Source organism: Melopsittacus undulatus, chromosome 10, assembly GCF_012275295.1.
Source record: "Melopsittacus undulatus isolate bMelUnd1 chromosome 10, bMelUnd1.mat.Z, whole genome shotgun sequence".
NCBI classification, from domain to species: Eukaryota; Metazoa; Chordata; class Aves; order Psittaciformes; family Psittaculidae; genus Melopsittacus; species Melopsittacus undulatus.
The window spans coordinates 15,892,809-15,907,758 of NC_047536.1; the positions used below are offsets into that span (position 1 = coordinate 15,892,809).

General features: G+C 39.2%; 1 protein-coding gene across 1 annotated transcript in view; it reads left to right on the forward strand.

Moving 5' to 3' along the window:
* The window catches only part of SPOCK1 (SPARC (osteonectin), cwcv and kazal like domains proteoglycan 1), a 287,013-nt gene that overhangs the window by 252,872 nt on the left and 19,191 nt on the right, over window positions 1–14,950 (forward strand). The window lies entirely within an intron of this gene.

Here is a 14,950-nt window from a genome sequence, read left to right on the forward strand (position 1 = left end):
GAAAACAATCATTTCTTGTTCAAAAGCAGGTCAGCTCAGGAACTGAGCAACCAATTTGCAAGCTGTGAGGCACTGCCAGACATAAGGTTCCCCTCCGTGACCCTACCAGACATTCACCTGCTCTTATTGTGCCCTGATGTTGGCTCATATAACACATCTCTCATGTCTGCAGTAAAGCCCCCAAAAGGTCCTTTCTTTTTATTACACTTTTGCTCTCTGTCTTACAGAGGTTAGCACAGGCTACCCCAGCACTGAACTTACTCCCCACTAAGTACTTCATTGTGGTAAGTTATGTTGCCTCCACACTTCCAGCTGTGTCCTGATGAGGCATGATACATCACCTCCACCTCTGTACTGTGAGCAATTCCTTAGACTAATGCTTTGTGCTGCTCCCTTGTGACTGTTCGCTGTCAGTGCATCAGGGCCTGTGTTCGTATCCTCCTGAGTTTTCCTTTCAACATAGCTCTGACACAGGAAAATATATAGCCTTGATTTCATTAAATATGGGTGCTTGAGATTTTTTTAATTACTTCTGAAATCCCGTTACACAGTAAAAAAGGCCTTTTAGCTTGAGTTAGCATTTTCATTTTACAGTTTTGACAGTGCAATATAGTGCAATTGAATCCAACAGGTTTTCCTGCTTTTGTGTTACAGAGATTTTGAGGGTCTCGGTTAAATCATCCTATTTCCAGACTGATTACTAGGAGGAAATGAATGTATTGCTCTGAGTTTAAATTATCTTTCTGGGAACAGATTTTAATCTTGCCTTCTCTTTTTGTATGGAGTCCTCTGCAAATATTATATCCTATTCAACTTTATGTTTTCAAAAAGTTTTCTATATTATCTGTGTTTAATGACGCATGTCAAATATTCCTCACTTCTTGCACTTTACAAATCTGTAGAAATAATTTCTTTTCCTGCTCTTTGTCAGATGCTTTCTTCAGGAATACAAAGAAGGAACCAGGATTTGTTTTACTTTTCCAAAAGAAAATCTGAGCATGAACTTTTCCAGGCATGAGCTGGTTTTCCCTATGTTTGCACAGCATTTAGCATGATGGGTTAGTCAGAGGGACCAACTTCACAACTATGCAGTGCTAGGATTTAGGAATATGGCAGAGGGTCAAATTCTGTTGGGGACTAGTATGGTGGGACAGACCTCACTCAGAGCTTGCTTTCTAAGTCAACACAGTGATGGTTCATTGCTGCTTTCTAAGAGTTAAAGCAGTCTTTTGCAGGAGTCCCAGTGTGCCAAGCATCTGACATTAGGGCTTGGGTTCTTTTCCAGGAGGCACTGAAACAACATTTGGATGATTTAACACCCGACTTGGGGACACCAAAGTACTTACTGTGCTGAAGGTCACATTCGATCACTCAAGTCATGATGAATATGAGAGCAGAAGACAGCTCGGGGGAAATCTTCTTTATTTTTATGAGACACCCTAGGATCCCACCATTCTTGTGGTATATATAGATAAATGTGGAGTGCAAGCAATTGGTTCTTTTCTCCATGTCTTGTTTAGCAGACAGTAAAAAGGATCTATATCTACACCATTGAAGAAATCCAAAGTATGTTCAGCCTGCAGAGCTGCAAACACATCTTTCTTTGGCACTGACTAAAACAGGGAAAGGAAAGAAAGGAAAGGAGAAGTATTTAATCCCCATGTGTAACGTTGCTTAGATATTTCCCAGCTGAGCTACGCACTCAGTTGTGGTCTGCTGCTACATACAGAGTTTTGGTTGAACTTTCACATTTTCTCTAAAGAACCAATTACATTTGGATACCAATAAAATTACATTTTCTGTAGCAGGACACTTGTTTTCTTATCTCTTTTTCTACAAGCTGTTGTTTTCAATGAAACCAGCAACAGTAAAGGTCAGGATTTATGCAATTACATTAGCTGTGAGTATAAAGAGGGAGCTGGAATAGAAGCCAGAAGCCAACCATTAACCATGGAAAGTCTCTTCTTTCTTCTCTCAATGTATCACTTGTTCATGAATGAATATTAACATCCTCCATATATACCTTCTCTATATACACTGTTGGAAGTGTGTAATGTTGCTCTTAATAACAGCATTCCATTATCTTCTATCTCACAGTTGTCAATAAATCATTTGTTAAATGAATCAGGCCTTGTGAACTTGTACTGGCAAGATTGATTTCTGTGTGACATTTGTCTAGGAAATGAATTAAATCTTAGAAAGAAAAATGTGTGCACAGTGGCAGAGTGTACTTTCAGAGAGAGGGTATTTATGATGAATAGAAGGAAGATAGAGTACACATGCTTCAAAGAACACATTCTTGTAATGATGCGCAGTACTAATACGATCTGAAGTAAAGATGGTAAGACCAGAAGCTTTCACTGCAGAATGATTACCATTTCCTTTGAAAGCATTATTTACTGTAAATTCCTGAGATGCTTTTAGAAATACATTGAGTTCTTTCACTGAAATTTACATAAGTCCTTATTTTTTTGTCTCTCCTCAGTATCCGTCAAAATAATTGGGCTTTCAGCAGTGCTGGCTACAGCCAGGTAGATATGAATCCAAGGGTGATTTTTTCTCTTTACTGCCTGCCTTTAGGACAACTGAAGGAGGCTTCCCTCACATTATTTGTTGTATGGAGGTAGCTCTGTGAATCTGGCTGTTATGCAGAAGAGTGAATATGTGCGTCCTTCACCTGTTGTTACATAGATACTTCAATCCAGTCTCCTGTTGCTGTCAGTGAAGGTTTCAGGGACATGAAAAGGCAAAAAATGCTCAGTGACTTCTGTCAGATTTTCTTCCCATTGTAAACACATTTCCTTTGTGTTTAGTTACAGCCATAGCAAATGAACAAAACATTTCAGAAACTTATGTTTGTAAAAATAGTTGAGAACTTTACACCTTAAAAAAGTGTATGTTTTCATTTCTCACACTGGAAGGCTTTGTACTGTCCTTATTGAGAAATGCCTGTTGGAAGAGCACAAACTCACTGTCTTGACTGCAGTAGCTTTAAAAATGTTGGGTTGACTTCCAAACCCATTTTACAACCAATTAGCCGAGAAAATACTATTCAGTGAACTGAAATCTACGCTGTTCTGGTTTATGTGAGAGTAAATCTCAACTAGTCTGCTCGATCCATATAGAATGTAATTCTTTCAATGCACTTCACCTTCACCATGGAACAAAAGAAATACTGTTTATCAGTCCTGATAAAACAGTAATCAAACTATCAGACTGTGTACCAGCATATTATTCATGTCCGCTTTCTGCCAGAGTTTAGCCAAGTTTAATGCAGATACTTTTCCATTGCAAATAATGTTGATACTTAGATAGTTGTGTTTGTACCATTGAAGTATATCGGCAGATTTTTGCTCAGATCCTGTTTGTTTTGTTGTGTTTGGCTGTTGAAATACACATCATTTCTGCTAAAAGGGAATATCTAAGACAAGTTTGTATGACTGTAAATAGTCATTGAGCTAATGAATTGGACTGTAGCTTACAGCCCTAGGACAGAGAACATACTACCCCAGGTTTCATTTCTTCTCTCCCTCCCCACAGAAGTGAGCCAACCCCCATCACCACTGAGCAAACATCTTCTCCCCAAACTCCTTCAAAGCATTTTACTCTCACACCTGTTTATTGGGGAAAAAATCAAATTTGGTACCTTAATCTCTCAATAGGATTTTTTTCTAGATATCACCCAGAACTACCCCTTGAAACTCCATTATTGTAAAGTTTTATATTAACACTCCTAAAACATATTTGTATAAATCTTTTGCGTGTTTGTTACTGCTCATCATCTTTTGATAAGAAATCAAGAATAAAATTACTTTTGCCTCTGTAGATAAAAAACATCCCTTGGTGTCCAAGCCTTGAAGACAAAGACATGAAAGCACCAGCAGTGCAGCACTGTTTCTACTAGTCAAAAGGAAATTATAAACAAGAAAAGATGAAGAAAGCAATTTTTGTTATTTGATAGAGAACATAATTGTTGTGTTTTACTTGGGCAGTGTTTAGAAACAAAATGGATAGTTTGGCATCCCTGTTAAAGTGTTTATTCCGGTTAAGGAGCTCCAGCCTCCACAGATCACTCTTCAAATCACTGTTCAGTTAATGCCCATTACACATGCTGTGTACCTGCTCAAGTGTTTGTTTTTTAAATGAACAACAAGGGAAGCATTAAGGCTTCCTCAAATCAAATAACTCAGAATAGTCTTAAATGGCCTAATAGTTAACTTTATCCAGCTTCAGGTATAGGTTTTAATATTATATCCATATCTGTACTGAATTAAAAATAAATAAATGAAATTAGAAGGACCAGAGCGTGAAAATACGTCCTTGTACCTTTCAAGAGCATCAAAGGAATAATGAATGGTTAATGCACAAAGCTTCTTTTGGAGGGATATTGAATAATATATGCAAAAGGTCTTTTTAGTATACTGCACCTGGAGAAATCAGATTCAACTTTCAGTTATACCCAAGTAAATTCAGAACCTTGGGAAAGCAGAATCAGGCCTATAGTCTAATTTTAATATTGTGGTCTAAACATATTGAAATAGGAGAAATGAACTGGACAGCCTGATAATGAAAAAACTTAGGCAAAATACTGGGGTAACTAAAGGATGAATTCCTATTGATGCCTCTGTAAGAGAAGCCTGTCAAAAGCATGGCCTCAATGTTCCCAATTAAAAAGCTGCCACTGGAAAGCTGCTGATGTTTGCACAACGTAGAATTTTCTGTGGAGCTCCAAATCCTCAGCTCTACAGGATGCCTTGCTGGACCTGTTACAGAATTAGTTAATTGCAAACACTTTGAGAGCATTGATCCATGGCTGCTCTGATTAACTAATTCTGCTGAAGAACACTTATGAGGGCTGACAGGTGATGGGTCTGGAAGAACCACACTAGATCTTCATCCAAACGAGTGCTGCTGGCCCTTGCCCAGGACATTGCTCTCCTCACCCATTCTTGCAGCAGGTACAGCTCCAGCTCTTTCGGTTTCTGCACAATGACTAAAGTTTAAATTAGATTCAGATTGTTTTCACTTCAGCTTAAGGCATCAGCAAGTAAGCATATAAGCCTGGGAAAGGAGGTCTACTTCCCAGCCAGCCTTTTCTCCTTGGCTTGGCTTTTTTGCACTCAGACTTGTCTGTGCTTGGCGGAGATGATAATAATTGCTTCTACAAAGGCTCACAAGTGCAGTACACCCTGTTAGGGTGGCCACTTTCAAAGCTTCTCTCAACCACAGTTCCAAGTCTGTCATTTAACAATAAAACACAACAAATCCTTTCACACAATCCGTTTTTGTCTTGTTCCGAATTGCTAAGCTCAGTTTTCATAATGCCATAGGTTTTGATTTCACTTGCTGCTTTTTTTTTTTTTTAGATGTTGAATATTTTAATAGTGCAAATATTTAAAAACAAAATCAGGACCTTTTCAATTAATCATATCCTTGAGTGCACAAAACCCAATCCTCCCTCTAAAAGACTTCAAAACCACACAAACGCGCATGAAGGGCTGAGAGAAGTGACATTTCTACAAAATACACATTAGGAGGAGATTTGTGCAACTCCATTCCATACTTTTTGAAGTTATTGATTCCCATAGCATCTAAGTGGCCAGCTGGTCATTAGAATGTTCATCTTGTAGTTTTCTTTGCACTGCTAAATGAAGTTTTGTAGCTCTAGGTGGTACATGTCACAGTATGTAAACCACAGCCAGCGGGGTTTTGAGATTCTGATATCTAAAGCCTTCCCCAACACCCAGCTCAGCTTAGCTGTCAATTTATTAATCCTGTAGAAGTTTGCTTTGTGCTTTAGCATCTCCCCAGTTCTTCAGTCCAGAAGCAGAGGCGATAATGACTGAAGCATCAGTGACTTCCTCAGGCAAATTCACCAAAGCTTGTTAAAAACTGAGCCGCTCCATGCTTCTGCCAGTGTAAATCCAAAGCAAGTTCCTGAGCACTGGTTCTGTAAGGGAGGCAGTTCTTCCTCATTTCACACCCAGCTAAGGTCCCATTATTTGGTGTGTTTCCACAGCTCCTTTTGCTCACACCACAGCAGACAATTGTCTAAACAGAAGCCAAACCCCTGCTTGTGATGCACCTCTTTCACCTTCAATGGCATCTACAGCAAGAAGTGTATTTCCAAGTGCCTTTGTCAGTGTGATGCATTTGAGCATTGATGAACCAACCCAGACAAGTGTGCTTGCTAAGGTATTGATAGCTATTCAATCCTGTGAAGTTAATGGCACTGCACTGGTGTAAAGCTGGTTCCAATAAAATCCTATTCAGATCTTATATCCATTCAAATTTGGTTCTCAAAACATGTTGTATTTCCTTACTAAAATTACTCCTTCACTTGATTGTCTCATATTGCCCTGAATGCTGTGTAACTACACTGGTATTTGTGCATAACTGGATTTTGCAAGGTGCAGTATTGCAGAGATAGTTCTGATTTCCTTCCAAGGGATCTTTGCAGTCCACTGGGGAGCCGTGTTGTCTCATTTGCACTTTTTTAGCACATTTCAGTCAGTTTCCCCAACAATTTGCTGGAAGAATTCCCGTGGGACATCTTCAAATACTTCTAGCCCCATGTGGTCCAGCAGCTCCTCATTTTCTCTTCTAGGGTTCTCTTATGTTTTCTCATTTAAGAATAATTCACCACATGACAACATTTTACATTAATGAAGCCCTGGTGATATCAGATGTGATAACATTCAGTAGGGAACATAGAAAATAAGCACAGGGTTATACACGGCATAAAATAAAGACCAGCTGATGTGCAAAAAAGTTAATGAGGGGGAAAAATAGTTTCTGCTGGCATATGCTGACTCACGAGTATCTCTCTCTCTCTCTCCATCCTGCTCAAGCATGGGCAAATTGGATTTATCTATCACTTTTCAAGGGTCCCCGAGGAAGTGAAGAAAGATGGTGGACTCTGGAAAAAATGAAGTGAATCAATTCAATTGCTTCCCCCTTTTTTCTTTGTATGATGGAGTACCGGTTCCTGGCAGAAAGGAGTTCTAATAAATTCCTGGGTCCCTCTTGCAGGTTTTAGGCAGTGTCCTAAATCACAGCAGGGACTCCGAGAAGAATGTGGGGTCTTTTTTTCCTATGGGAAAGCAGATCAGTCATTGTGCTCGCTGGCCTTCTGGAAATTCTCTGTGATAGATGCATGTAAGCTGCATAATAAGAGTGCTGATTTTGCATTTCTCTACCAGGTTCTCCACTTAGTTTCTTCAGCACTGATCATTGCTGTAAGGGTGGATAGCCCAAAATTTACCTCCAGAATCGGCATCTACCCGTCCAACACACACTGCATTTAGATCTTGCTACTCAAAACAATATTACCTTTTCTCATTAAAACAAGCAAAAACCCCAATAACCATCTGGGGGCTCATCAGCTGTAGATTTGAAGCAACTTACAGAGATGGAGCACTGTTAAAAAGAACAGACTATGTAAAAAAAAGCAGATTTATCCTATGAACCACTCAAAAACTCATGCATTTTAGAAGAATGGTGCCAGATAATAATAAATACCTGTTTACTATGACATTTTACAAAAATGATCTACTGCCATTGGGGTTGTTTTTCCTAATTCAGTTTCAATCCATCTGTGATTGCACACGGAACTATAAAAATTTAAGTCTCTTATGTTTGTTTTCATATATCGCCATATTTTCAACTTATTTTTTGAGAAGCATTTGTGTGCTTACGCTTTACCATGGGCATTCTGTGAAATCATCTTGTGTTCTTACCTTTTTCTCTACATATAATCTTTTATTTTATATTCTTGGCTGTTGCTTTCCTGCTCTGACTGAACATAAATAGCTCTGCCCATATCTTCTCAAATACTGTCAAATTACTATTTCTACTACCTGAGTTTTGCTCCTCCAAGCTCAGGGCCATTTTCTTCATTGAAACGAGCAGTTGCCCTTAACATCAACAGCTCAAGTTATTTCTAACTCCTGTAATTCAGAACAGTTTTACTGAAGATCAGAACCTAAACTATCTCTTTGATCAGCTCTAGAAAGTGGAGCAAAACAACCTCCTGGATGTGGGAAGGTTCAGCAGGTTGTCTCAATGCTTCCAGCTGTGGCTTTGGAAGGTTATAGGAACTAATTCCAGTAAAATTCAAATGTATACACTACGGTCTGCCTAAAAATAACTGTCAATTCCCTCATTTTAACCCCAATGAATTTTGTTTCTACTCTTATTCTTCCAGCTTTGTTTATTTAGTATTTCAAATGCCTAAGAGTACAGTATCTGCTAAGCTCCTATCAGCAAAGACACATATCTCTGAAACCCTACCACAGATTGTGAGCTGTGGGTCTGCTTTAAACACTGCTGCAAAATCAAGCCAATGTCTTTTGAAGAGCTCAGCCCTCTTGCATGACTGCCCAGTGCTTGACAAGCCACAGCTAAAGGTAGAAGACACTGGGTGCATACGTGTGTGTGCCAAGTCGAGGACATCTGTACAGAGTAGAGAGGACAAAAAGGGAGGCAAGAGGAGAGATAACAATTCTACTAAGACTTTTCCATCCTCTGGTTTAGTCTTCAGTTGATACAACTCTGTCTCTTCCCCCTTTCAGATGATATGACACAACTTGAATGGGAACATTAGGGTGAGCTTGCAAAGGAATTCTGGGAGGCAAAGAGCCATGCAGGAGATAACATTTGAACTTGTACCTGACATGGACAAAATATCACAAGGGGTGTTATTCCCACAATCCTTCCAGCAGACCCCCAGCATCAATACAGTTTGGGTGTCTTTAAATAAGCCTCAAGGCTTCTTAAACACCTGGCTAAGATGTACTTTCCAGGGTTTTCATGATTAATGTGAGCAGAAAAGGCACTAGTGTTAAGTACTATGAAAGCAGATGTACACTTTGCCTACAGCTTTAGAGAGTGAGCTTTGTAGCTCTCAATCTTTGTTTATACAGTTTTAGCTGAGCTTTGTGTTTTAAATGTACCATTTTAAGGAAGCTTCAGATCAAAGCCAATTTCATCTTCCCAATGCCTCAGCTGCTCCTGTAATCATCTCAAAGTCTGAATTGCAGGATCTTGGCATCTGCTGCTGTATTTATAAGACAAGGCAAAAACAAGTGCCAGAAGGATCAGAGGTGGTTATCAGCATAGGTGTCAGGCCTGTAGAAGAATAGCCAATGAATGCTGGAAATGCAGCACGACAAATAGACCCACACAGGAGTTTGTTGTGAAATGTCAGTGACTACAGGAGGGATTTTAAATGAAAGACATTCATTTATTGAGCCAGCAAGGCATGTTTGGAATGCAGTTCCTTTCCTTACAGTAAACAATCCATTCCTTTCTAACCTCAAACGATTATTGGCATAATACTTCATGCTTTTATTGTTATAAGAAGTTGCCCAAGGCCCCAGTGAATAAAGCACATTAGAGCATTTTCCCTTCCAGCCAAGAATGGTGAAGTATTTGTGGAGGTGGTGATCACCACAATTGCATCACCAAAATATCACATATAAAGCACTTGGTGTCCTCTACAAGTCACGTATCCATGTGTATGTTTCTGTCCATGTGTGTGTAGTTGCATTTGAAGTGAGGGGTAGCACAGCACTGAATTTATCTTGACATTTACTCTCAAATCAGCTCCTGCAGCAGCAGTTTTTAGGACACACTTTCTATTTTGCATGGCTGGGAGCAGACCCATTCCCTGAAGCCTGAAGGCTGCTACATTTCTGTACTTTAGTTTTAAAACCCATTGTGATAATCCACACATATGGACACAATTACAGCAGGGTGAAATAAGTCTTGACTTACCTACAAGAGAGAAAATGTAGTTGATGCTTGTCAGAGAAAGCAGTTAAAATTGCTACATTTTCTTTTCACACAAAGAATAATGTAAAACTTAGTACAAAAGATAAGCATTATCTCCTGTCAGCTCCAATGCTATGATACATTTACGTCAAACTTTGTATAATAGTGTTATTACGGTGTTTTTAAATGTGTTTTACCCTATAACTGTCATGTTACTCTTCAGAAATACAAAAATGAGACTTCTTTCCCTTCTGAATTGTTGAAACTATGCCTGTCCTTTTTCTAACTGGAGGAATATAACATCACTGTTGGGCAATGTCATGGAGGTTTGTGCTATATCACATTTTAATCAAAACTAAATGGATTTGTCCTCCAGGCTCCCAGGACAAATGACTGAACTGATTGTTACAACTAATATGTCTTACAAATACAGCTGGTTTTCCGTTCAAGCCCAGCAGCAAGCAGGGCTAGTTTCCATTAATGCATCCACTCCCTCTTACTGCTCCAAGTCTGTACAGAAACAGCTGAACGTTCACATGCTCCTCTTTGGCATTCAGGTTACAGGGAATTTGCTCCTTAGTGTCTACCTCAGAGACTATTTAGTATTGAACAGCAATAATATGAACCCATAGAACTAACCTCTCCACATGTAATGGGCAGTAATGTAGTACTACTTGTAAGAATTATTGTTATAATAACAATGGTGGTGATAAGTCAACAGATAAATGCTAGATAGATGACAGAGAAGTCAAATGACGTGAAACGTGTTACACTGTGAATCTGGTTGCATAGCTTGCTTATTTTGAAATACAGGGTAATATATCACTGTAACTTTTTACTGGACAGACTGGGCTCCTTGCTTGTGACATAGTACCAGAACATATGGCAGTAAGTGAAACATTAATGCAGTAATGTACATCCTTAGTACTAAGTTTGTTTGGAGTTAACTGCAGTAGGAGTTATAAAGCTTGTTTTGTTAGCAACTGAGATTTTACAGTATTGTTTTGCTAGGCTGGAGTAATGATGGGATCATAAAACCATACAATAGTTTGGGTTGGAAAGGAACTTAAAGCTCATCCAGCTCCAGCCCCCTGCTACAGGCAGGGACACCTTTCACTAGACCAGGTTGCTCCAAGCCCCATCCATCCTGGTGGCCCTGTGAGAAAAATTTCAATACTGATTTAATCTTACGTGTTTAGAGGTAAGTTCAGGTTTAATGTTGGTTTCTGGCACTGAGCACTTTTGAAAGTCCCTCCTTGAAAGAGCAAAATTAAATATTACTGTTAATTTTTAACACCAGTGTTATAGATTAGTATCTGTATGGCTTTAAAAGGCCATAATGGAATCACGCCTGTAAAAACCTGAGCCTTTACAGCATGCTAATGGCTTTCCATTAGGTCAGATTAATGTTTTCTGCTTGGTGGAAATAGGTATTTAGCAACAGTGCTTTCAGTTTGTTAGGAATAAATAACTGTTGGACCAATTGCTTCACGCTTGGGAATAAATCTGTACTTTCAGTACTCACTATTAAATCATTTCTGCAAGATGATTCGTAACATCTGTGGGTTCACATCTGAGGATGTTGGCTGAATCCAGCCGCAAATAGATCTTCCTCCTGCATTCAAATTGCCATGACTCAGAGAAGTGACAGATTCTGCTACTGCCTGTGGCACCACCGGCACATCAGGTGTAGGGCACTATGCACTGTGATCAGGTTGATGAGCTGGATAATAACCAGCGAACCTGCCTCACCATCCCCGTTCCTAACAGCAGCGGTACTGACCTGCAGGGAAGCTGTGGGCTGTGAATGGATTTCATTGAAGCACATCAGCAGTGAAAGATCCAGGAATTAATATTAAGTAGGGACCTGGTATCAGACGGCTGCTAAGGCAGAACATGACAGGTAACATAGATAATATAACAATGATAAAATCTTGTGGGTTTCCCCTTTTAAAAAGATATAGGAAATTAAGACAGATGCTCTTGAGGAAAATACATACAGAAGTGAAGATGCATACTTGCATATGTTTGCATTTGTGTCTTTCTCACAGCACTAGAGTTTTAAATGGTTGTTGGCAATTGACTAGACAGATCCTGATTGCTAGAGAGAGACTATGGAGATGTTCCTCCCTTGGTGCTTCTCTTCATTCCCAATTTTTTAATGAGTGCTTCAAGTCATATCACTGTCCATATTGTTTGCAACTTAAGTATCCTCTCCTTATGGATCTTCAAATAGCAAGAGACCCATTATCCCATCTATTCCTTCTACATCCCTATTCTTCTCATATAAGAAATGGTACTTGAAATTTCTATTAATAGTAAAGAGGTACGTTTGCAGTGCATTTTTCATGAAGAGGGTTCTTAAAGATGCTTTATAACTTACACTAATGCAAATTTATATATGAGGATCTTAGATGTGGGGCTCCTCAGAGCTATGTTTCCTCATTGTTTGATATGTAAGTAATGGGCTCTACCACCAGAAATAAATCATTAAGTGCTCTGGTTCCTGGATACCCAGCTGGAGGCTGGGCCTCACTCTGTCTGTATTGAGCTCATGCCCTCTGAATGTCAATCCACTTTGAAGTGGCTAAAATAATGTGTCCCAAACAAATTCTCAACTTCAGAGACTTCTGAAGATGTTCAAATAAAATCAGTAAAATCGAATGCGGTTCTATTGGTAGAGAGCCAAGAGGCAGAATCTTTTTAACCATGCATAGTAGCATTAAAATCAAATTAAATACGGAAAATGTAAAATAATACTTCCTTTATTTTAAAGTGCAGGAAGAAGTAAGATCAAGGGCATGAAATGCTTGAATAGGAATCTAACTGAACTTTGCATTAAATTTTGGAAGTCTCATGAAGACATGTATTATTCACTACCGATTAGCAGCACACTTGCTTCCTGTTTTAGTCTTGAAAAAGCAGTTATTCTTGTGAAGAAGAATACAGTCCTGAGAGAGAACCTCAACATAATACCGACTGTTGAATCCTCCTTAAGCAACATGCTTAAAGAATATCTCAGTTATTCACAAAAATACCTTCCAGCATGCAGAAAATTCCAGTTCTGGGCTTCCTGTCAAGTTGTCAAGGTCCACTTGTAAAGGCTGCCCTTAGAGTGAGTGGATGAGGCAGTCTTTGAGGAAGCTACAGCATAGAAGAGGCTGAAAGCAAGAGAAATATAGTTAGGGAATGACAGGAGAATGTAGGGGGTGCTGTGTCTGAGCAGCCGTAGGGTATAACTGAGCTGATGTAGGTTATGGATTGCAGCACTTGTGTAACAGCAGAGAATTGATGTAAGAAGGAATGTGTGTGGTAAAAGCCGGTTCTCCACACAGCTAGCATTACAGACAAGTGAAAAAATATAACAGCTTCATTATAAATGGCATTTTACAGATCCTGACATGTTTGATTGGCTGGACTGTACAGAGAAATCAATTCAAGTCTGATTTACCATTAATTAATCTACTTCTGTTCCACCCACACTGTGCACTCAATCCTGTTTTCTGCAGCAGTTCGAAAGCATGGATTCAAATTACCTCAGGCAATGCAGTTGAAACCAGATGCCTGCTTAGTGAAATTCCTTTTAGAGACATTAGTTTTTCACTGGGAACGTCATTCTGTGTGGTGCTGAGGCTGGGAGAGGAGGCAAGGGTGTGCTCCATGCTCCTGCCTGATATCTGCACTGGCAGGATGGCATTGCGCAGAGCATTTGATTCGACTCAGGTTTCTGTGCTGTCTAGAGTTGTCTGTCAGTACACAAATCTGAGCAAGGAAAACAGCTCTACAGGGTACTTTCTTTAGTACTATTTATTTTCCCTGTGATTTGTTGACTGTGAAGCTAGGTATACTATAGAGAAGACATGATAGGCATGTCAGGAAGGCACAGGAATGGGTGTTCATAGTCCAGCTTTTGCTTCCTAAAGATGTCATGTGCTACAATAAATACTTAATAAGTATCAGGCTTGCACAATAAAACTATGATGTTACTCATTTCTTTCTTGGACAACTGAACCCTCTTTTTCACCCACTTCATACATAATCAGTAGCCAAAGCTGTGTTTCTGCATGGCTGTGACTGGAGATGCATTTGTGAAATACTCTCAACATAGGGATACCCTGTCACAGATGAGATATTGGCTGAACACCACCTACTTGTTGTGTACCATATTTTTTCATCTTCTCCTTTGCAAAGCTGATTTTCAAAGGACCAGACAGCTACTTGGCAGAAAGAAAGATTCTGCCTGCTTTTAATTGTGAAAGGCGATAACAGTATTGATCCGTACCAGGAAACATTTGTGAAGATAGGTACTGAAAAGAAGATTGTCATGGTCTCATGTTGTTGTAAGTGCCTAATAATCATATTTTGGCAAAAAATATGCCTGCCGAAAACCAGTTACTGACAGTGCAACAGGGGATGCAGGAACAACATCTCCCATCCCACGTAATAGAGTATCTTCGTCACTTCTGACATGTATTTGGGTGCCCAACTCATGTTGAAATTAGTGCATGATAGAAACGTCTTCATGAATCCAAATCTACAAAAGAAGAAATCATTTGTGCCTGTCTAGAGTTAGGGCATTCCTGAATATTTATTACCTTTAAAATTAGCTTTCCTATCCCCTCACTCCTTCAGGCAACATCTCCTGATGGGCTATTGTTAGAGGCAAGAGGATGGAATTTGTTCTCCTATTGCTTCTGTTGTGATTTTTCTCTGATAAAAGGCTTTGTGAGTAACAGGCAAGAAACAACAGTGGCATAAGATATTCCTTACTGAAACTGGGCTTAAAAATCCTATCACTCTTGTCATAACTTGAAAAGATAATTTAAAATGAATGAAATATGTTAAGTGAGAAAATCAAGTGATAAGCTTTTTCCATAATGTAAGCCACCTTACAGTTAATATTGTATTGTCTTCCATTTATTCTACATTAATTGTTGTTTTTTTCTCTAAGACCTGATCTTTCCCTTTATCGACTCAATGGGATTTTCATCTTTTTATATGAAATATTTCATATTTTTATATACTCATAGAAAAATGGGAAAATCTCCCCACCAAATGCTAAAAACCTGTCCACTTACAAAAAGCTCTAATGTCTTGTTTTTAATTTCAGACCCCCCCAAAACACCTCCTGTGAGAACAAATACTCCCCACAGCCATAAGATATCAGTGGGTCCAT